The sequence below is a fragment of the Ovis canadensis genome, chromosome 1 (genome assembly GCF_042477335.2).
Source record: "Ovis canadensis isolate MfBH-ARS-UI-01 breed Bighorn chromosome 1, ARS-UI_OviCan_v2, whole genome shotgun sequence".
Lineage (NCBI taxonomy): Eukaryota > Metazoa > Chordata > Mammalia > Artiodactyla > Bovidae > Ovis > Ovis canadensis.
Window position 1 is genome coordinate 206424080 of NC_091245.1, and position 21777 is coordinate 206445856.

Here is a 21777-nt window from a genome sequence, read left to right on the forward strand (position 1 = left end):
CACAGCCAACGTAACGCGGTGGAGGGCACTATTTCACCAGACTCTGCTCCAAGAGGGTGCTGTTTGTGGCTGGAAGCCATTTTCTGAAAAGCCACTTGGGTTGGGAACCGGGGAGATTGGGACCCCCAAGGGCACACTCAAGGAACGCTGTGGCATTAAGGCCCTTTCTGGGTCGGGTGGGTCCCACCAGTAGAAGGCTTCTGTTGCAAGGAGAGGGGTTCGAAATCCAGGTCAAAACTGATTTGTTGCTGAGAACTGGAGTTCAGTTCAGTTCAGTTGCTCAGTCGTGTCCGATTCTTTGCGACCCCATGAACTACAGCACACCAGGCTTCCCTGTCCATCGCCAACTCCCGGAGCCTACTCAAACTCATGTCCATTGAGTCGGTGATGCCATCCAACCGTCTCATCTCCTGTTATCCCTTTCTCCTCCCGCCTTCAATCTTTCCTAGCATCAGGGATTTTTCAATCGAGTCAGTTCTTCGCATCAAGTGGCCAGAGTATTGGAGCTTCACCTTCAGCATCAGTCCTTCCGATGAGAACTGGAGGCTGGAGACAGTTCCCTTCTGCATGACAAGGCTCAGCTCTCATCGATGAAAACTAAGTACTCTTTAAAATTCTGGCTGAAGATATGCGAGGACCATGGTTTCCAGGCTCCAGCACTGCAGTGAGAGTCATGGGACCTGGGTGTGAGGTTCTGGTCTTTCACTTTCTTCATTGGCCTCCATTTTCTTGTCTTTCTTCTTCCTCTTCTTTTTCTATTGGCTGTGCTGAGCAGCTTGTGGGATCTTCATTCCCCCACCAGGAAATGAACCTGGCCCCCAGCAGTGAGAGCGTGGAGTCCTTACCACAGGACCACCAGGGAATTCCCTGGCCTCCACTGTCAAAAAATAAAGATAATGATACGTACCTCATACACACACTGATGGTGTGCTAAAGCTAAAGTAACCTGTGTAAAGGCCACACTGGACACTAAGCTCTGGAGAAAGTGTAATGATAATTTACTATCATCTGTAAAATGGGTGGAACATACCCAGCTCCCAGGGTCGCTGAGGTTCAGCGATCAGATACCACATGTGTAAGTGCTGGGCCCTGACTATGCTAAGCCCCTGGGGAGCCTGTGATGTGCTCCGCTGGCACTCGTGCCAGCTGTGGGAGCCCGGGCGTTGGCTTATCTGATGAATGGGCGGCGAGCGCTCTGAGAAGGTGAGTACTGGGTGTGAGAAGGAGGGGCTTCATGCCAAAAGGAAGGTGCGGGGAATGGGGTCAGCTGAGCTGTCTCTGCAACCTGAGACGCCGTCTCTCCGCAGCTGGCCCAGACTCACGGCCCCATGTTCACAGTGCGGGTGGGTCCCACGCCTCTGGTGGTGCTGTGTGGCTTCCGGGCAGTGAAGGAAGCCCTGGTCTCCCACTCAGAGCCGCTCTCAGGCTGGCCCCTCACCCCACTCTTCCGGGACCTCGTTGGAGAAAGAGGCAAGGCTGCCCTTCCTGCTGGGGACAGGGTGGCTGGGTGGTCCAGTGGGGTGACCCAGAATTGTTGACGTGGAGTGACCTGCCGGGAGGACTCGGATCTCCTCAGAAAACCCTGTGCGAGGGGTGAGGGTGGCATGGGGAGGAACCAGCCCCGAGGGTTAAAAAGACCTGGGTCAAGTCTCAGCTCTGCTCCAGACGAGGCACTCACTCTCTGTCCCTCAGTGTACCCATCTGTTAGATCGGGAGACTGACTGCTCTCACCTCCCAGGGACAGGGCAGGGGGGAGGTTAAGTGAGCCACACACCGGAAGGTACCCCGTACAGCACCTGGCTCAGCGAAGCCCCTCTGCCCCCTGCTCTCCCCTCCAGGCCCTGTCCTCCTTTCCTTTCTTTATCTCCTCCTCCAGTTCCTATGGGGACTCTTAAAGGCAAAATCAGGTCGGCAGCCTGGGAGGAGGGCACAGCTGAGCCTGGACTGCACCAGGCTCATGGACCCCATGAGCCGCAGATGCCCCTCTGAGCGGCTCTGACAGAGCACCATCCCAGAGCTGACTGGGAAGGCTGGCAGGGGTCTGCCCTCCCCACCTGGATGCGAGCTGGGCAGCCTTGGCCAGGGAGGCTGGGAGGGACTGCTGGACATGCCGCACCCCTGGCCCAGGGGTCATCTGCAGCAATGGGCACAGATGGCGGTAGTAGAGATGATTCTGCCTGGCCACGCTGCAGCGACTTAGCCAAGGTCCGCTGGCACTGGAGCTGAGGCTGCAGGAAGAGGCAGCAGGGCTGGTCGAGGGCTTCCACCGGGAACAGGGTGAGGAGCGGCCTGGACAGTCCCCCAGTCCCCGCAGCACACAGCACACTCCTGCAGGGAGGCTGAACCGTGTGTGTGTATGCGCGTGCAACTGTAGAGGAGTGGACCCTTTGCAGGTCCAGGAGGGGACTTATGCTACATCAGTAAATCGGGACTTTCTATAGTGTGGGCAGGTGGGTGGACACAGGCCCAGAATGTCCAGTCCTTGGGGAAGCCTGAAGCCCTTCTCTACAGATGGGGAAATGTCCTCCCCCAACATCTCGGGCCGTTTACACCACAGAACCTTTGCACATGCTCTTCCTCCTCTAGAATATCCTAATCCATACCCCTTCCCTCCCTGTGAGAAACCCCAGCTCCTCTCAGACCTGGCTGACATCACCTGCTAAGCAGCCCTCCCCAAATCCCAGGTCCCTGCATCCTTTGCTCCCAGCTGGGACACACCTGCCCCACATTCTAGTGTGTTTAAAGTGGTGTGTGTCTCCAGCACCTCTCCTTGCAAACCCAGCACCTGTATCACGAAGCCTGGCCCACAGATGGTGCTCAGTAATCATTTGCTGAGTGAACAACTGAGGACCGAGAATGAATGAATGATGCAATGAGCAGCCATATTCAGAGTGGAGGAGCGCTCAGCGCAGTGCTGTCTGCCTCCTCACTCTGAGCCCTGCCCCTCTGCTCCCACGTGGACCCTTTGACCCTCAGGCACCATTGTCAGATCCACGGCCAGAGTAATCGAGGCCGTCGTGTTCAGCCACCACTTCCTCTCGGAGGATCCCTTCTTCCAGGAACTGATTCAAGCCATCAACTTTGGCTTGGCCTTTGTCTGCACCGTTTGGTGCTGGGTAAGTTGGCGCTCAGAGAGGCAGGCGTGCCGGTCATTGGACAGCTGGGGGTCCGATGCAGGCAGGGGCCTCAGCCAGGGCATAGCCAGGTGAGTGTCAGTTAGGCAGGGGGAGGGCCACAGGGCCTGTTTCTGGGTTCCTCCTGGGATGCCCACGTCAGAGGTCTTAGCCCCCTTCAGCATCCCCAGCAACATTCTCAGTTCCCCTGACTCAGTGCCAGCACCTGAGCAGCCCCTGGGTGGGCCTCTTACCCAACAGCTAAACGACCTGTTCCCCTGCTCCTTCCACTGCCTACCTGGCCCCTACCAGGATATGTTTAGGTACCAGAAGGTTGTGCGGGGCTATACCCACCGGGAGATCAGCAGGCACAAACTCAGGACATCTGAGGCCCTCAAGGACTTCATCAGCTGCTACCTGGCCCAGATCATCAAGGTGGGCCAGAGAGGGCTGCAGAGGGCTGGAGGTGGGGGGTAGGGCCGGAGCAGGGGGAGGGATGGGGTGGGGGTGGGGTACAAAGTGGCAGTCTTCCCAGCTGCATCTCATTTCAAAGCCATGGCCTCAGGTCCTCACCCTGGCCTCAAATCTTTCAGAGCATGCCAAAGCAGCCACTGTTTGGGTTTTTCCTCCCTTCTTCTCCCAGGCCAGTGCTCCTGCAGACATGGATAGAATGGGAAGTAGGGGACCTAGCTGATGTCAGAGCCAGCACCCCTGGGGCAGTTCCCTCTACCCAGAGAATTCTGGTCACAAGTCTAGGGACTGGCCAGGCCTCGCTCAGGGAGACCCCAGGGCTCTGTTAAAGGAGAGCTTCAGATCTGGAGCTGCCCTCCCCACCGCCTACCCACTAGGCCACAGACAACCCTGTCTCCACGTTCAATGAAGAGAACCTGATCCAGGTGGTGGTCGGCCTGTTTCTGGGAGGCACTAACACCACAGCCACCACTCTATACTGGGTGTTCATCAACATGATCCAGCGTGGAGCCATCCAGGATAAGGGGGCTGATGGGTACACCCTGCTGACTGCCCCTGGGCTGTGGGCCTCTGGGCTGAAGGCACTGGCCCCCGTCACTGGCTTTGGTATGTAGCCCTGGGAAGGGGGGCCCTGCTCTGACCCCTGTGGTGTGGGAAGTGTTCATCGCTTTGAATCAGAAGGGGGAGAGGGGTCAGGGAGGGGACTTCTATTCCTGGCTACTTAGTGAGTGATTCTGGGTAAGTAATTCAACCACTTAGAACCAGTGTGAGATGAGGTGGTATTATTTCACTCATTCAGTACTGATTCAGTACCTCTAAGTGCCAGGCCCTGTGTTAATGCCCACTCAAGATCACAGAGAAAATGTGGCTAGAGTTCTCTCAGGGACCAGCTAGCCATGACCTAAGTTCACATCCTGGTTCCACCAGTCTTGTGACCTTCAGCAGAGTACCTGTCTGGTCGCAGCCTCAGTTTTCCTGTCTGTAAAATGGAGAAAACCGTTCCTACTCCATAGGACTCCTTGTATATAGAAAACCTGGTACGTAGTGGGTCCTTCTCCTTCCCTCCAGACCCCCTGGAGAAGCAAACTCTGCAAAATCTTGTTCATGAGCTCTGCCTGAGAGAGAGCCTGTCACTGTTGGGATCAAGGGTGGCTGAGTGAGGTGGGGCGACCTAGGAGCCCTGAGTCTCCATGGTTTTCTCTGGGTGCGGACCAGGACAGTGGATAAGCTGGGCTGCAGCACCGTCCTGGGACCCACGCAGAGCTGCCGGCAGAGAGGGTGCAGCAGGAACTGGACGCAGTGCTGGGCACCTCCGGAGCCATCTGCTACAAGGACCACAAGCTACTGCCCCACACCTGCGCCATCCTCCACGAGGTGCAGCACCTCAGCAGTGTTGTGTAGGTGCCGTGCGCCAGTGTGTGACCTCCACTCACGTGCATGGCCACCGTGTCCCAAGGTAGGAGGCCCCTGTGTGACCTCACGACCGATGCAGCGCCTGTAGAAAGCACCCTTCGCTGGGCAGCCTGCCCGGCACAGCCACCCCCTCCAGCTTCTGCCTGTCTGCCGGCTCTCTGTCAATCATCCATGCATCCATCTCCATCTATGGCTTTCCAGACAAAAGGGTTATGATTGTGAAAGAATATACTCATTTAGGGATATTTTTAAATGTTCTGCCCTGTTCAGAAGTAACCCCTGCACATATTTTAATGTTCTTCTTCCCAATCTTTTCTGTCCACATTTTTAAAATATATCTATGATTATGCTGAATATGTAATTCTGAATCCTTCATGTGAGTTAACTCATTATTCTGATTCTTCTTCAGTATTGGTTCTCAGACTTCCAGAATCACCTGCAAGGCTTACTAAAATGTACATTAGAAAGAAAGGAAAGAGAGTGTTAGTGTTCACTTGTGTCCAGCTCTTTGTGGCCCCATGGACTTGTAGCCCACCAGGCTTCTCCTTGCAAGGATACTGGAGTGGGTAGCCATGCTCTTCTCCAGAGGATCTTCCTGACCCAGGGATCAAACCTGGATCTCTCTCATTGCAGGCAGATTATTTACCGTCTGAGCCACCAGGGAAGCCCCAAAATGGACATTGCTGGGCTCCATTCCCAGAGCACTGGGGGTGAGCCCTGAGAATTTACCTTTCTAACAGGTTCCCAGGTGGTGGAGATGCTTTGGGTCCCAGGACAACAATTTGAACACAACTGGTCCACATCACCATTAATGGCTGCATAACATTCCACCAAATGGGTGTTTTGTATTTCTTAACCCTCCTTATAAACTTTTAGGCCATTTGCACTTTATGTGCCTTAGGCTTGGTCTGCATTTTGTATTACATCCTTGGAAATGCCTGTCTAGTTTCTTTCATTTTATAATTAGGTTAAGAGGCTGTTGTTGTTTAGTAGCTAAGTCATGTCCAACTCTTTGTGACCCCATGAACTGCAGCATGCCAGGCTTCCCTGTCCCTTACTATCTCCGGGAGTCTGCTCAAATTCATGACCATTGAGTCGGTGATGCCATCCAACCATCTCATTTTCTGTCGTCCCTTTCTCCTTTTGCCTTTGATCTTTCCCAGCATCAGAGTCTTTCCTAATGAGTTGGCTCTTCGCATCAGGTAGCCAAAGTGTTGGAACTTCAGCTTCATCATCAGTCCTTCCAATGAATATTCAGGGTTGAGTTCCTTTAAGATTGATTGGTTTGATCTCCTTGCAGTCCAGGGGATTCTCAAGAGTCTTCTCCGGTATTACAGTTTGAAGGCATCAGTTCTTCAGTGCTCAGCCTTCTTTATTGTCCAACTCTCACATCTGTATGTGATTACTGGAAAAACCATAGCTTTGACTATTCAGACCTTTGTCGGCAAAGTAATGTCTCTGCTTTTTAATATACTGTCTAGGTTTATCATAGATTTCCTTCCAAGGAGCAAGTGTCTTTTAATTTTATGGCTACAATCACCATCCTCAGTGATTTTAGAGGTTAAAAGGACAAGTACTGAATAAGGAGAGAGAGAGTAATAAAGTTAAAAACTAAGTCAAAAACAGCTACTGTATATGTACATAAACTTGAGTCTGAGCTACCTTGGGGTCAAGACAAAAGAGAAAATCCAAATTAGCTATGATTCTCATGTAATAAAAGCAAGCATACCTGTATGAGGAAAACTCTGGAGGCTTATCACCCTCCAAGAAGTGATTATGAAGATCATCATTCATAACACAGTTTTGAAGGCCAGTAGACAATATATACTTGAGTGGTGCCTTAAGTAGGAGTTTTTAAAAGATACAGGAATATTTTTTCAAATGGTAGCTTCTTACCTCTAACTCATTTTAAATGATGAAAGTTGGACATGAATACATTTTTATATGGAGTAAGAAAAAAGATAGAGTTGAGGTTTATAGCTCTCTAGTGATCCAACTTGAGACAGGTTTCTGACATGAAATAGGTCCTAATAATTTCTAATAACTAGTAAGCTGCTCTCTGCCAAGCCTCACTGTGTTAAGGGATTTGTGTCTACTACAGCATTCAGTCTTCACAATGACTGACTGTCATGCAAATCCTAAGTAAAAGATGTTTATTGAATTAACTGTCTACCTCTCTTTGAATGCTCAGTTGCTTCAGTTTGTCTGAATCTTGCGACCCCATGGACTGTAGCCCACTGCACTCCTCTGTCCCTGGGATTCTCCAGGCAAGAATACTGGAGTGGGTTGCCATGCCCTCCTCCAGAGGATCTTCCCAAGCCAGGGATCGAACCTGTGTCTCTTAGATCTCCCGTATTGGCAGGTAGATTCTTTACCACTAGCACCACCTGGGAAGCCTACATCTCCTGGTACATAATAAATTACCCCCAAACTTAGCATCTTACAACAACAGCATTTCTGAGAGTCAGAGATCTGAGTGTCTGCGGGTCGGGGGCCTAGGTACTGCTTAGCTGGATGGCTCGGATTCAGGATCTCTCGTAATGCCATGATGATGTTGTTGGGCTGCAGCTGCAGTCTCCCCTGAAGGCTCCATAGGGAGGTCCCACATCTTCAGGATTCAGTTGATTCTGGGCAGTTGGCTGGAGGCCACCCTCAGTTTCTTGACATTGGGAATCTACAAAGGGGAGCTTAAAACAGCTGAACTCCATTAGAGCAAGTGAGAAGACAGAAGCCTTAGTCTTTTTGTAACCTAATCTCACATGATATCATGACTTTTGCCATATTCTATTTGCCAGAAGTGAGTCACTACAGCCAGCCCACCTGCAAGGAGACAGGGTTTCACAGGGAGTGGGTGCCAGGTATCAAGAATCATTTGGGGAGTGGGGTGTCATTTTAAAGAAGCACAGATGGTAAGGTTGCCAATTTTAATGAAGATGTGGCAGTCTCTTATCTTGGCACCCAGTACATGGAGGTGACGGCCAGAGCCCCAAGCCTTCCCTCAGAAAGGGGCTTTGGCTCAGCGCTGATGCTCCAGCCTGCTCTTGCTGGAAGCCTTGATGGTACAGGATGGTACACCATGGAAATGATGGTGAGAGAGAACGTATGGGAGCCCAGTCTTCTCCATCATGACAATCTTTGTTCAACTCTTACAACCATGGTTCAGGGCAGACGTGATTGCAAGGGCCTAGCAGGATGTGATCATTAAATTCTTATTAATTTGATCAGACTTGAGGTCCCCACCTCCATGTACTTTCTTCTTCATAATAATCCTGTCTTTTTGATGTTGTTGCTATTGTCATTCTTTTTTTAAACAGATAGCTTGTAAGAGCTCATGTAACTGCCCCGAACACATAGTAAGAAAATTAACTGAGTTTAATTCATGTCCTTCTGATTCCAGCTTTTTTTTGTCCTTTTTACCATACTCCCTGCCATACATATTCCTCCCCAAATCCCATTTTAGTAAAGTAAATGAGCCAGCATGTTGGATGGAGATGCTTGGCCTTGTCTATTGTTCTGTTAGGTTGGCTAACACTGAACAGTCCTTGGCAGTATTTGACCATCAGGTTTAGAGGTTAAATGTCTCCTGGATTGTAAGGACAGGACCATGTCATCAGCTCATTCTGCTGTTAGTCTGGTAGGAGGCCTCAGGCCCTGGTGGTCTAAGAGCTATACCAAATTAGGTCAAGTTGAAAAAGAGGGAACTAGAGTTCAGCTCTGTTTTATGCCATTTGGGATTAGAAATTTCCTTATTAATAGCACATTCTTGCCAATTGATTCTAGGAGTTTGTTCTGTGATAAGAGCTCCAGGGAACCATTAACAGCCTGGAATCAATATCCAGCTTTCCCAGCTCGGGCAAGAGATGTCTCCTGAAAGTAGAATCAAAGCTTGACAGTAGATCATTAAATGTTACAGATATTCCTAAACTGTTCTTAACCATTCCGACAGTCGAGTGACAGTGACAACAGCAACGGCCCCTAATCAAGCCCGTCTCCTCAGACGTTTTATTTGATTATAGGCTCCAAGCTGCCATTTACAGGGAAGAAGTTGGGCTAGAGTCTCCAGGAGGCACCCAGCAGGCAGATGGCTCTATAATTTGGAGGAGAAGGAGGGTTGCCCTTGTTGAGTACTGGCTATGTCTGAGCCAGTCCCACGAGCTGAGGTCGCTCAGTCACTTTGCAAGAAGTCCAGAACATCACCCAGAACAGGAAATAAATAACTCTGAAGGGAAAAGAGCATCTTGCCCGGAGCCTTTGCATCCAAAGGAGATTGTTAAGAACTGCCATAAGGCAGAGGTTTCTTCATCCCAGGGAGGGAAAACAAGAGTGGGGTGGAAGTCCCAAAACTATAGCTAGGAAACAGCTTGCTTAGGCAGCAGCAGGAGCAAGTGCCTCCCCTGCAAAAGCCTCTGCCTGAAGCCATGAGTCGCGAGGCCTGGGCGCCCGTCTGGATGGCTAGGGTCAGGCCTCTCCCTGCAGGCTTCAGTAGATCAACTGAAGAAAGAGGGGAGAGGGCTTCTGAAAGTATACACATTCTCTGTTTTGTGCATTCCTCATTGGCTTCTCTTTGGTGTGCAGGCTTAAAACCACTGAGTTTTTGTCTTTAATTTCAAGATGTCTTTGTCAAAACCAAGAATCACGTGGACAGTTCTCTAGTCCCCCAGGGATGACCAGTTTGATTCTCTGGTGTTGGTTAAGGAGCTGCAGAATAAGAGGCCCGCTTCAGAGCCCTGGGGCTGGGTGTCCCAGGTCCCAGGGGCCACAGCAAACCCCTTCCTGGCTCCCCTTGGGCCTCTTGCTCAGGCCAGGGCCTGCGAGGCACAGAGCAGAAGTCACCAACAGGAAGCGTTGGCTCCTTTCTGCTCCCATCTGATCAGTCTGATTCTCTTTCCAGTCACTCACTTCTTTGAGGTAGAGTGAGGGCTCGGGTTAGGGTTAGAGGTCACCCTCTCTTCTCCCTAATTCTAAGGAGAGAAGCTTTCTGTCTCTTCTCTCTCTGCCTCATTACTAAGTCTTCCTTACCCTTTGTCTGTCTGCTATTCCATTCCTCTTCTCGCTCTCATGCACACACACCACCACTGTTTGTTGCCCTGTGCAGGACATGGTCCCCTCTGGTCCCCACCAGCCACTGGCCCTCTTCCTCAGAGACAGGGGCTGTGTCTCTAGCCCAGGCTGGGAGTCTTAGGATGGAGGTGGGTGCCCCTTAGCCAGGAGAGTAATGCCCAGCAACTTCACTGCTGTGAGGGCCTCTCTCCTGAATCTTTGGGCTCCCTGGCCCCAGGCGACTCTCGCCTGCACACCTAGTGTTCTCTGAGCTCATGTCAGCCCAGCGTCAGGGTTGGGTGCTGTGTCAACTGAGCTCCTTGAGCTACACCAGCTCATCTCTGCTGGGTACCATCATCTTGCCCAACCTGGCCTCTGCTCTGTGACCCTGAGTGTTGGGGGACCCCCCCCTGACAGTTGAACCCTGGCCACTTCCTGAACAAGGAAGGAAATTTTGTGGTAAGGAAAGTCTTCCTGCCATTCTCCGCAGGTATGGGGTGCAGCACTGGTTGTGGGTGGTGGGTGTGATGGGACCCCTGCAGGACCACCTGCTACCTCATGACCTTTCCTTCTGCTTCCAGGACATCAGGTGTGCCTAGGGGACCAGCTGGCTCAGATGAAGCTCTTGCTGATGTTTGCCACCCTCCTCGGGACCTTTTTGTTCTAGCTGCCAGGGCGGAGCCCAGGGCTCAGGCTGGAGTACAACTTTGGGGGCACCCGGCAGCCCCAACCCCAGAAGATCTGTGCCATACCCCGTCTGAACTGCCCCCATCCAGGTCCTAGAGAGGAGGTCCTGTAGCTGACCGGAGTCTGGAGACTTGTCCCACGCATGTCCCCCACAAAGACCTGCCTCAGTCTCTCAGCTCCTGAAAAGTTGGAGAAGAACAGAGTTTACCAGCTTAGTCGCTTGTGATTCTCCCTAACACAAGCTCTGATGCGTGACATTGGAGGGTATACTTATTAAGGATTCTACCAATGTGGTTCAGTTTTGGTAGCTCAGTCCCTAGGATTTTATAAGGTTGGTTAAGACGTTTGGCCTTGAATCACGTCACAAGATTAATCTGGGGAGTCAAGTCTCACGAGGTAGCGGCCCAGGAGTTCAGAGAGAAAAACCATAAATGCAGTAATGTATCTCAATACTATTGATGCAGCCCCTGACAGTCTAAAACCTGGGAAGCTCATTTTCTGTCCTCTCCTGCCCTCTCCTGACCAGAGGTAAGAAGTGCATGCCCCTGCAGCCACAAGACCGGGAAAGATCTCCCCAGCAACTTAGGACGCCTCAAGCTTTAAAACATTGTGTTTCCAGGGACTTCCCTGATTGGCCAGTGGTTAGGATTCCACGTTTCCACTGCAGGGGGCATCTGTTCAATCCCTGATCCGGTAACCAAGATTCTGCATGCCTCATGGCACGGCCTAAAAACAAAACAGAACACCCCACTGTGTCTCTAGACAAATATTGCTTATTAAAAAAGAATAATTTGGTTAGGAAATTCAAATTAAAGTCAAAATGAGATACCACTACACGCCTATTCAGTTCAGTTCAGTTCAGTCGCTCAGTCGTGTCCGACTCTTTGCGACCCCATGAATTGCAGCACGCCAGGCCTCCCTGTCCATCACCATCTCCCGGAGTTCACTCAGACTCACATCCATCGAGTCAGTGATGCCATCCAGCCATCTCATCCTCTGTTGTCCCCTTCTCCTCCTGCCCCAAATCCCTCCCAGCATCAGAGTCTTTTCCAATGAGTCAACTCTTCGAATCAGGTGGCCAAAGTACTGGAGTTTCAGCTTTAGCATCATTCCTTCCAAAGAAATCCCAGGGCTGATCTCCTTCAGAATGGATTGGTTGGATCTCCTTGCAGTCCAAGGGACTCTCAAGAGTCTTCTCCAACACCACAGTTCAAAAGCATCAATTTTTCAGCGCTCAGCCTTCTTCACAGTCCAACTCTCACATCCATACATGACCACTGGAAAAACCATAACCTTGACTAGATGGACCTTACTTGGCAAAGTAATGTCTCTGCTTTTGAATATGCTGTCTAGGTTGGTCATAACTTTTCTTCCAAGGAGTAAGCATCTTTTAATTTCATGGCTGCAGTCACCATCTGCAGTGATTTTGGAGCCAAAAAAAGTAAAGTCTGCCACTGTTTCCACTGTTTCCTCATCTATTTCCCGTGAAGTGATGGGACCAGATGCCATGATCTTCGTTTTCTGAAATGTTGAGCTTTAAGCCAACTTTTTCACTCTCCTCTTTCACATTCATCAAGAGGCTTTTTAGTTCCTCTTCACTTTCTGCCATAAGGGTGGTGTCATCTGCATATCAGAGGTTATTGATATTTCTCCTGGCAATCTTGATTCCAGCTTGTGCTTCTTCCAGTCCAGTGTTTCTCATGATGTACTCTGCATATAAGTTAAATAAGCAGGGTGACAATATACAGCCTTGACGCACTCCTTTTCCTATTTGGAACCTGTCTGTTTTTCCATGTCCAGTTCTAATTGTTGCTTCCTGACCTGCATACAGATTTCTCAAGAGGCAGGTCAGGTGGTCTGGTATTCCCATCTCGTTCAGAATTTTCCAGTTTATTGTGATCCACAGAGTCAAAGGCTTTGGCATAGTCAATAAAGCAGAAATAGATGTTTTTCTGGAACTCTCTTGCTTTTTCCATGATCCAGTGGATGTTGGCAATTTGATCTCTGGTTCCTCTGCCTTTTCTAAAACCAGTTTGAACATCAGGAAGTTCATGGTTCACATATTGTTGAAGCCTGGCTTGGAGAATTAGTATTGCTAAAAACAAAGTCTTGAACCTGAGTACTGGAATTCTCACACACTGATGATGGGAATGTAAAATGGTTCAATCACGTGGGCGAATCCTGGTACAATTAAACATTATACCATACAATCCAGCTGTTTCACTCCTAAGTATTTAACCGAAAGAAATGAAAATATATATTTACAACAAAACATACCAAATGATTCCATTTCTATGATATTCTTGGAAAGGCAAAACTGTAGGACATAGAACATAAGTGGTTGGCAGGGTCTGGGAGTAGGATTATGGGTTGACTATAAAGGGGCACAAGGGGACTTTTTGGGGTGATGGGAATGTTCTGTATCTTGATTATGGTGACAGTCACATAACTGCATGTGTTTGTCAAAAAACATTGAACTGCACACTCACACGGGTGAATGTTGTATATGAATCATATCTGAATGAATCTGACTTCTAAGAAAGAAATATCTTTTATCCTTTGAGTTATTTAAAAGATATACCTATGACTTGTAAAGAAAGAACAGATATAGAAAACTTACGGTTACCAGGGGGTAAGGTGGTGGGGAGGATAAACTGGGAGATTGGGAGTGACATATATACAGTACAATTTATAAAATAGATAGCTGATAAGAATCTGCTGGATAGCACAGTGAACTCAGTACTCTGCAATGGTCTGTATGGGAAAACAATCTAAAAAAAAAGTGGATATATGTATAAGGGTGATTCACTTTGCTGAATACCTGAAACTAACACAACATTGCAAATGAACTATACCCAATAAAAATTATTTTAAAAAAGAACAAAAAGTGTCACTCATCATCTCCTTATATGAAGGGCTAAGTCGAGCCCCACTTACAGTGGGTCGTGCAGTCACCAGCGACTGTGCGCCCTGAGGGGAATTCAGGGTAGAAAAGCAGGAGGATGCAAGGGCCCCTAGGTAGTTAAGATGCATATCCAAGGAATGATTTCAATGACCCCCAGATGCTTTCTTCTTCCCTTACAGAGACAGGGGCTTCCCTTGTGGCTCAGCTGGTAAAGAATCTGCCTGCAATGCGGGAGACCTGGGTTTGATCCCTGGGTTGGGAAGATCCCCTGGAGAAGGGAACGGCCACCCACTCCAGTATTCTGGCCTGGAGAATTCCATGGACTATATAGTCCACGGGGTCGCAAAGAGTCGGACACGACTGATCATCACCTTGAGATGTCTGTTCTTTGTGATTAGTAGTAAGCTTTTCCTGCCTCACTACCTGTGCTTTCCCCGGTAGCTCAGCGGTAAAGAATCCGCCTGCAGTGTCCAAGAGGCGAGTTCGACGCTTGGGTCAGGAAGATCCCTGGAGTAGGAAATGGCAAACTGCTCCAGTATTCTTGCTTGGAATATTCCATAGACAGAGGAGCCTGGCAGAGTACAGTCCACAGGGTGGCAAAGAGTTGGACACAAATGAACGTGTGGGTGCACACACAATTTTCCCTCCCCTGCCTGTAAGGAGCAGTTCCTTGAGGCTCTGAGAGGCTGTCTTCTGGGCCACAGTCCTCACTACTGGCCCTGAATAAAGCAGAAACTCACTGCTCTTATCTTGTGTGTTTTTCCCAGTGGACAAAATGAACCAACATTTCTAATTAGTAGGATACCAATCATCACTGTGATGAAATAAAATGCCTATTTTATGGCAAGACAGGAAAAAATTTAAGCAAAAAACTTGCTTGCAGCTTTGGGCCTCCCTGCTCCCCTTGAGAGTGTGTGGTGCATTGGCAGTAACCAGACCTCCTTAAAAGGTAGCCGTTGCTCTTAATCTTGTAATGGGCCATGGCGACACATGACCCACTCCTTCCTTTGTATGTGCAGATATGCACTATGTAAATTGTCAATAATACATCATTTGATGTATATTTGTCTCAAAAACTTACATAACTATGCTTTGACCTCTAACGGGTGGAACAGTCCTCAGAGCTTTCTGAAAGATTGTCTCCCAGGTTAGAATCCTCAGATTGGCTCTAATAAAAGTTTGCATTCCTTTCTTAGACAGACTATTAATTTTTTCATCCACAACTGCTAAACTGAACTGGGAAAATTCCAGCCTAAAATGAGGAAAATTGTATTAATTAGCCTCTAGTCTTTCTGCAAGCAAACGTACAAGTTTTCCTAGGGTTTTTTCCTTCTTTTTTTAAATTGAAGTACAGCTGATATTGTGATCCACACAGTCAAAGGCGTTGGCATAGTCAATAAAGCAGAAATAGATGTTTTTCTGGAACTCTCTTGCTTTTTCCATGATCCAGCAAACGTTGACAATTGATCTCTGGTTCTTCTGCCTTTTCTAAAACCAGCTTGAATATCTGGAAGTTCACAGTTCATGTATTGCTGAAGCCTGGCTTGGAGAATTTTGAGCATTTCTTTACCAGCATGTGAGATGAGTACAATTGTGCGGTAGTTTGAGCATTCTTTGGCACTGCCTTTCTTTGGGATTGGAATGAAAACTGACCTTTTCCACTCCTGTGGCCACTGCTGAGTTTTCCTTTGACTGTGTGGATCACAGTAAACTGGAAAATTCTTCAAGAGATGGGAATACCAGAACACCTGACCTGCCTCTTGAGAAACCTATATGCAGGTCAGGAAGTGACAGTTAGAACTGGACAGGGAACAACAGACTGGTTCCAAATAGGAAAAGGAGTGCATCAAGGCTGTATATTGTCACCCTGCTTATTTAACTTATATGCAGAGTACATCATGAGAAACGCTGGACTGGAAGAAGCACAAGCTGGAATCAGGATTGCCGGGAGAAATATCAATAACCTCTGATATGCAGATGACACCACCCTTATGGCAGAAAGTGAAGAGGAACTAAAGAGCCTCATGATGAAAGTGAAAGAGGAGAGTGAAAAAGTTGGCTTAAAGCTCAACATTCAGAAAACGAAGATCATAGCATCTGGTCCCATCACTTCATGGGAAATAGATGGGGAAACAGTGGAAACAGTGTCAGACTTTATCTTTTTGGGCTCCAAAATCACTGCAGATGGTGATTGCAGCCATGAAATTAAAAGACATTTACTCCTTGAAAGAAAAGTTATGACCAACCTAGATAGCATATTGAAAAGCAGAGATATTACTTTGCCAAGAAAGGTCCGTCTAGTCAAGGCTATGGTTTTTCCAGTGGTCATGTATGGATGTGAGAGTTGGACTGTGAAGAAGGCTGAGCACCGAAGAATTGATGCTTTTGAACTGTGGTGTTGGAGAAGACTCTTGAGAGTCCCTTGGACTGCAAGGAGATCCAACCAGTCCATCCTAAAGGAGATCAGTCCTGGGTGTACTTTGGAAGGAATGATGCTAAAGCTGAAACTCCAGTACTTTGGCCACCTGATGCGAAGAGTTGACTCATTGGAAAAGACTCTGATGCTGGGAGGGATTGAGGGCAGGAGGAGAAGGGGACGACAGAGGATGAGATGGCTGAATGGCATCACTGACTCGATGGACATGAATCCAAGTGAACTCTGGGAGATGATGGACAGGGAGGCCTGGCGTGCTGTAATTCATGGGGTTGCAAAGAGTCGGACCTGACTGAGCAACTGAACTGAACTGAACAGTTGATATACAATGTTTCATATGTACGGCAAAATGACTCAGTATATGTGTGCGCCTGTGTGGGTGCTCGGTTGTATCTGACTCTGCAACTCCATGGACTGTAGCCCATCAGGCTCCTCTGTCTTCCCAGGCAAGAATACTGGAGTGGTTGCCACTTTCTACTCCAGGGGATCTTCCCAAAGCAGGGATCGAAACTGCGTCTCCTGGGTCGGCAGGTGGATACTTCACCGCTATGCTGCCAGGGAAACCCGTCAGTTCAGTTCAGTCGCTCAGTCGTGTCCGACTCTTTGTGACCCCATGGACTACATGGGAAGCCCATATATGTATTTCTATATATTCTTTTTTTAGATTCTTTTCTGAAAAAAAGATGATCACATTATAGGTTATCACAATATATTGAATACCTTCCCTGTGCTATACAGTAGATCCTTGTTGATTATTACATGTATATAGTAGTGTGTATGTGTTAATCCCAAAGTCCTAGTTTATCCCTTCCTCCCCCGTTCGAGTTTGTTTCTGTGTCTCTGAGTCTATTTCTGTTTTGTAGATTCCACATATAAGTAATATCGTATATTTCTCTTTATCTGACTTCACTTAGTAAGATAATCTTGAGGTCCATCGATGTTGCTGCAAACGGCAGTATTTCATTCCTTTTTGTGGCTGAGCACTATCTCTTACAGGCTTTTTGAGATCTTGAAACTTTCTCACAGACATGTTATTTTCTGTGTGGAACCATACCCAGGGCCTGGGGAGTCCAGAACGGGTCCCACTGGGGATGCAGGGTCCCAGAAAGTGGCAAAAAGCCTAGAGTTCTCTTGCCTGGATGAACCCTCACAGGGCTGGCAGCTGTTTGTGACCCAGCAGCCTCTAAAGTTGCTTACCTGCCTCTTGAGAAATCTGTATGCGGGTCAAGAGGCCACAGTTAGAACCAGATATGGAACAACTGACTGGTTTCAAATTGGGAAAGGAGTATGTCAAAGTTGCATATTGTCACCTTGCTTATTTAACTTTTATGCAGAGTACATTATGCAAAATGCCAGACTGGATGAAGCACAAGCTGGAACCAAGATTGCATGGAGAAATATCAATAACCTCAGATACGCATACGACACCACCCTTATGGGCAGAAAGCGAAAAGGAACTAAAGAGCCTCTTGCTGAAAGTGAAAGAGAAGAGTGAAAAAGCTGGCTTAAAACTCAACATTCAAAAAATGAAGCTCATGGCATCTGGTCCCATCACTTCATGGCAAATAGATAGGGAAACAATGGAAACAGTGACAGACTTTATTTTCTTGGGCTCCCAAATCGCTGCAGATGGTGACTGCAGCCATGAAATTTAAGACACTTGCTCCTTGGAAGAAAAGCTATGACAAACCTAGACAGCATATTAAAAAGCAGAAACGTTACTTTGCCAGCAAAGGTCTGTCTTGTCAAAGCTATGGTTTTTCTAGTAGTCGTGTATGGATGTGAGAGTTGGATCATAAAGAAAACTGAGTGCTGAAGAATTGATGCTTTTGAACTGTGGTGTTGGAGAAGACTCTTGAGAGTCCCTTGGACTGCAAAGAGATCAAACCACTCAATCCTAAAGGAAATCAGTTCTGAATATTCATTGAATATTCATGTGCTTTCTGCCATAAGGGTGGTGTCATCTGCATATCTGAGGTTATTGATATTTCTCCCTGCAATCTTGATTCCAGCTTGTGCTTCATCCAGTCTGGCATTTTGCATGATGTACTCTGCATATAAGTTAAATAAGCAAGGTGACAATATACAACTTTGATGCTGAAGCTGAAAGCTCCAATACTTTGGCCATCTGATGTGAACAACTGACCCATTTGAAAAGACCCTGATGCTGGGAAAGATTGAAGGCAGGAGGAGAGGGGGATGACAGAGGATGAGATGGTTGGATGGCATCACCAACTTGATGGACATGAGTTTGAGCAAGCTCTGGGAATTGGTGATGGACAGGGAAGCCTGGTGTGCTGCAGTCCATGGGGTCTCAAAGCATCGGAAATGACTGAGCGACTGAACTGATCTGAACTGACAAATCCAAGGTTAATTTGTTTTAGTTTCTTAAGTAAGTCATGCCCTGGAAGACATCACAAATGCTATTCTCTCTACCTAGAACATTTCAGCCCTTCTCTTCTCCTGGTAAACTCCATCAATTCTTCTGAGAAGCCCTTTCCCCTACCTCCCATTCCTTATCCCTTGACTGCGTTTTTTCCCCCTCCTCTAAACCCCCAGAGAGCCTTCTCCTTCTCTGACCATAGCACTTCATCCAATGTATTGTAATTGCCTGTTTATTGACTTGCTCCCTTCTTCCTCAGTACAGTTCCATCCCCATGGAAAAGAAATGCAAAAAAGCAAAATGGTTGTCTGAGGAGGCCTTACAAATAGCTGTGAAAAGAAGGGAAGCGAGAAGCAAAGGAGAAAAGGAAAGATATAAGCATCTGAATGCAGAGTTCCAAAGAATAGCAAGGAGAGATCCTCACAGGATCTCTGTGAGGTCAGAGATAGTGTCTTCTAAAATATATCCCAGATCTAGGATACTGCCTGGCTTTACCAGCTAAGCCACAATGGAAGTGCAAGAATACTGGAGTAGGTAGCCTATCACTTTTCCAGTGGATCTTCCCGACTCAGGAATCAAACCAGGGTCTCCTGCCTTGCAGGCAGATTCTTTACCAACTGAACTATCAAGGAAGCCTATACTGCCTGGCATTATGTGTTTAATAAGTATTTATAGATTGAATGTGGTATTATTATAGTGCTCAAGGTCATCTAAATCAGAGTGAAGGTCTAAGAAGAAGGACTTAATGGAAATAAAAATGTCACCTCTAAATATGACTCTTTGACATAAAAGTTATTTTGGGCCGAAGGCAATTAAGAAGCAGTAAATGCAAACATAAAATAAAACATAAAAGCAGCAGCAAACGCAGACACTGCCCCTTCCTTTTCTTTCTAAAGGCAGAAAATAAATGTTTCCTTTCAAGGAGACAGATCCCTATCAGTCCAAAGACTGGAGACCAATGTGAAAGTGAAGTAAAAATGGAGTCAGTATGCTAAAAGAGCTCTATATTTTAGAGAGTTGGGAAATCATTGAGAAAGTGTGACCTATGCACTTCTCAGGCTTCTCAGAGAATCTGACATTTGAACAACTTATTGTCTTAATTGCAGGATCCAGAAGATCTGTTCAGTGTTCCAGAAACTCAAGATAATTATTTAACTCAGCCTAAAATTAACTCCTTATTGCCAAATTCAGACTTAAATTGAAGAAAGTGGGGAAAACCATTAGATCATTCAGGTATGACCTAAATCAAATCCCTTATGATTATACAGTGTAAATGAGAAATAAATTTAAGGGACTAGATCTGATAGACAGAGTGCTTGATGAACTATGGACGGAGGTTCGTGACATTGTACAGGAGACAGGGATCAAGACCATCCCCACGGAAAAGAAATGCAAAAAAGCAAAATGGCTGTCTGAGGATGCCTTACAAATGGCTGTGAGAAGAAGGGAAGCGAAAAGCAAAAGAGAAAAGGAAAGATATAAGCATCTGAATGCAGAGTTCCAAAGAATAGCAAGGAGAGATAAGAAAGCCTTCCTCAGCGATCAATGCAAAGAAATAGAGGAAAACAACAGAATGGGAAAGACTAGAGATCTCTTCAAGAAAATTAGAGATACCAAGGGAACATTTCATGCAAAGATGGGTTTGATAAAGGACAGAAATGGTATGAACCTAACAGAAGCAGAAGATATTAAGAAGAGGTGGCAAGAATACACAGAAGAACTGTACAAATAAGGTCTTAATGGCCCACAAACCCACAAAGGTGTGACACTAACCTACAGCCAAACATCATGGAATGTGAAGTCAAGTGGGCCTTAGAAAGTATCACTATGAACAAAGCTAGTGGAGGCGATGGAATTTCAGTTGAGCTATTTCAAATCCTGAAAGACGATGCTGTGAAAGTGGTACACTCAATATGCAAGCAAATTTGGAAAATTCAGCAGTGGCCACAGGACTGGAAAAGGTCAGTTTTCATTCCAATCGCAAAGAAGGGCAATGCCAAAGAACGCTCAAACTACTGCATAATTGCACTCATCTCACATGCTAGTAAAGTAATGCTCAAAATTCTCCAAGCCAGGCTTCAGCAATACGTGAACCATGAAATTCCAGATGTTCAAGCTGGTTTTAGAAAACGCAGAAGAACCAGAGATCAAATTGTCAACATTTGCTGGATCATCGAAAAAGCAGGAGAGTTCCAGAAAAACATCTATTTCTGCTTTATTGACTATGCCAAAGCCTTTGACTGTATGGATCACAATAAACTGTGGAAAATTCTGAGAGTGATGGGAATACCAGAGCACCTGACCTGCCTCTTGAGAAACCCATATGCATGTCAGGAAGCAACAGTTAGAACTGGACATGGAACAACAGACTGGTTCCAAAAAGGAGTGCGTCAAGGCTGTATATTGTCACCCTGCTTATTTAACTTATATGCAGAGTACATCATGAGAAACGCTGGGCTGGAAGAAGTGCAAGCTGGAATCAAGATTGCTGGGAGAGATATCAATAACCTCAGGTTGCAGATGACACCACCCTTATGGCAGAAAGTGAAGAGGACTAAAAAGCCTCTTGATGAATGTGAAAGAGGAGAGTGAAAAAGTTGGCTTAAAGCTCAACATTCAGAAAATGAAGATCATGGCATCTGGTCCCATCACTTCATGGGAAATAGATGGGGGAACAGTGGAAACAGTGTTGGACTTCATTTTTTGGGGATCCGAAATCACTGCAGATGGTGACTGCAGCGATGAAATTAAAAGACGCTTACTCCTTGGAAGAAAAGTTATGACCAACCTAGATAGGATATTCAAAAGCAGAGACATTACTTTGCCAACAAAGGTCTGTCTAGTCAAGGCTATGGTTTTTCCAGTGGTCATGTATGGATGCGAGAGTTGGACTGTGAAGAAAGCTGAGCACTGAAGAATTGATGTTTTTGAACTGTGGTGTTGGAGAAGACTCTTGAGAGTCTTGAGAGTCTGCAAGGAGATCCAACCAATCCATCCTAAAGGAGATCAGTCCTGGGTGTTCATTGGAAGGACTGATGCTGAAGCTGAAACTCTAGTACTTTGGCCATCTGATGCGAAGAGTTGACTCACTGGAAAAGACCCTGATGCTAGGAGGGATTGGGGGCAGGAGAAGGGGACGACAGAGGATGAGATGGCTGGATGGCATCACCGACTCGATGGACATGAGTTCGAGTGAACTCCGGGAGTTGCTGATGGACAGGGAGGCCTGGCGTGCTGTGATCCATGGGGTCGCAAAGAGTTGGACACGACTGAGCGACTGAACTGAACTGAAAATTAACTCATGACAGCCTACCTGTTTATTAAACTCTTA

The 21777-nt window shown here is 47.2% G+C and overlaps 1 pseudogene; it reads left to right on the forward strand.

Moving 5' to 3' along the window:
• The first annotated feature begins 1179 nt into the window (after window positions 1-1179).
• On the forward strand, window positions 1180-10840 carry LOC138442627 (cytochrome P450 2J2-like; annotated as a pseudogene).
• Window positions 10841-21777: the final 10937 nt, after the last annotated feature.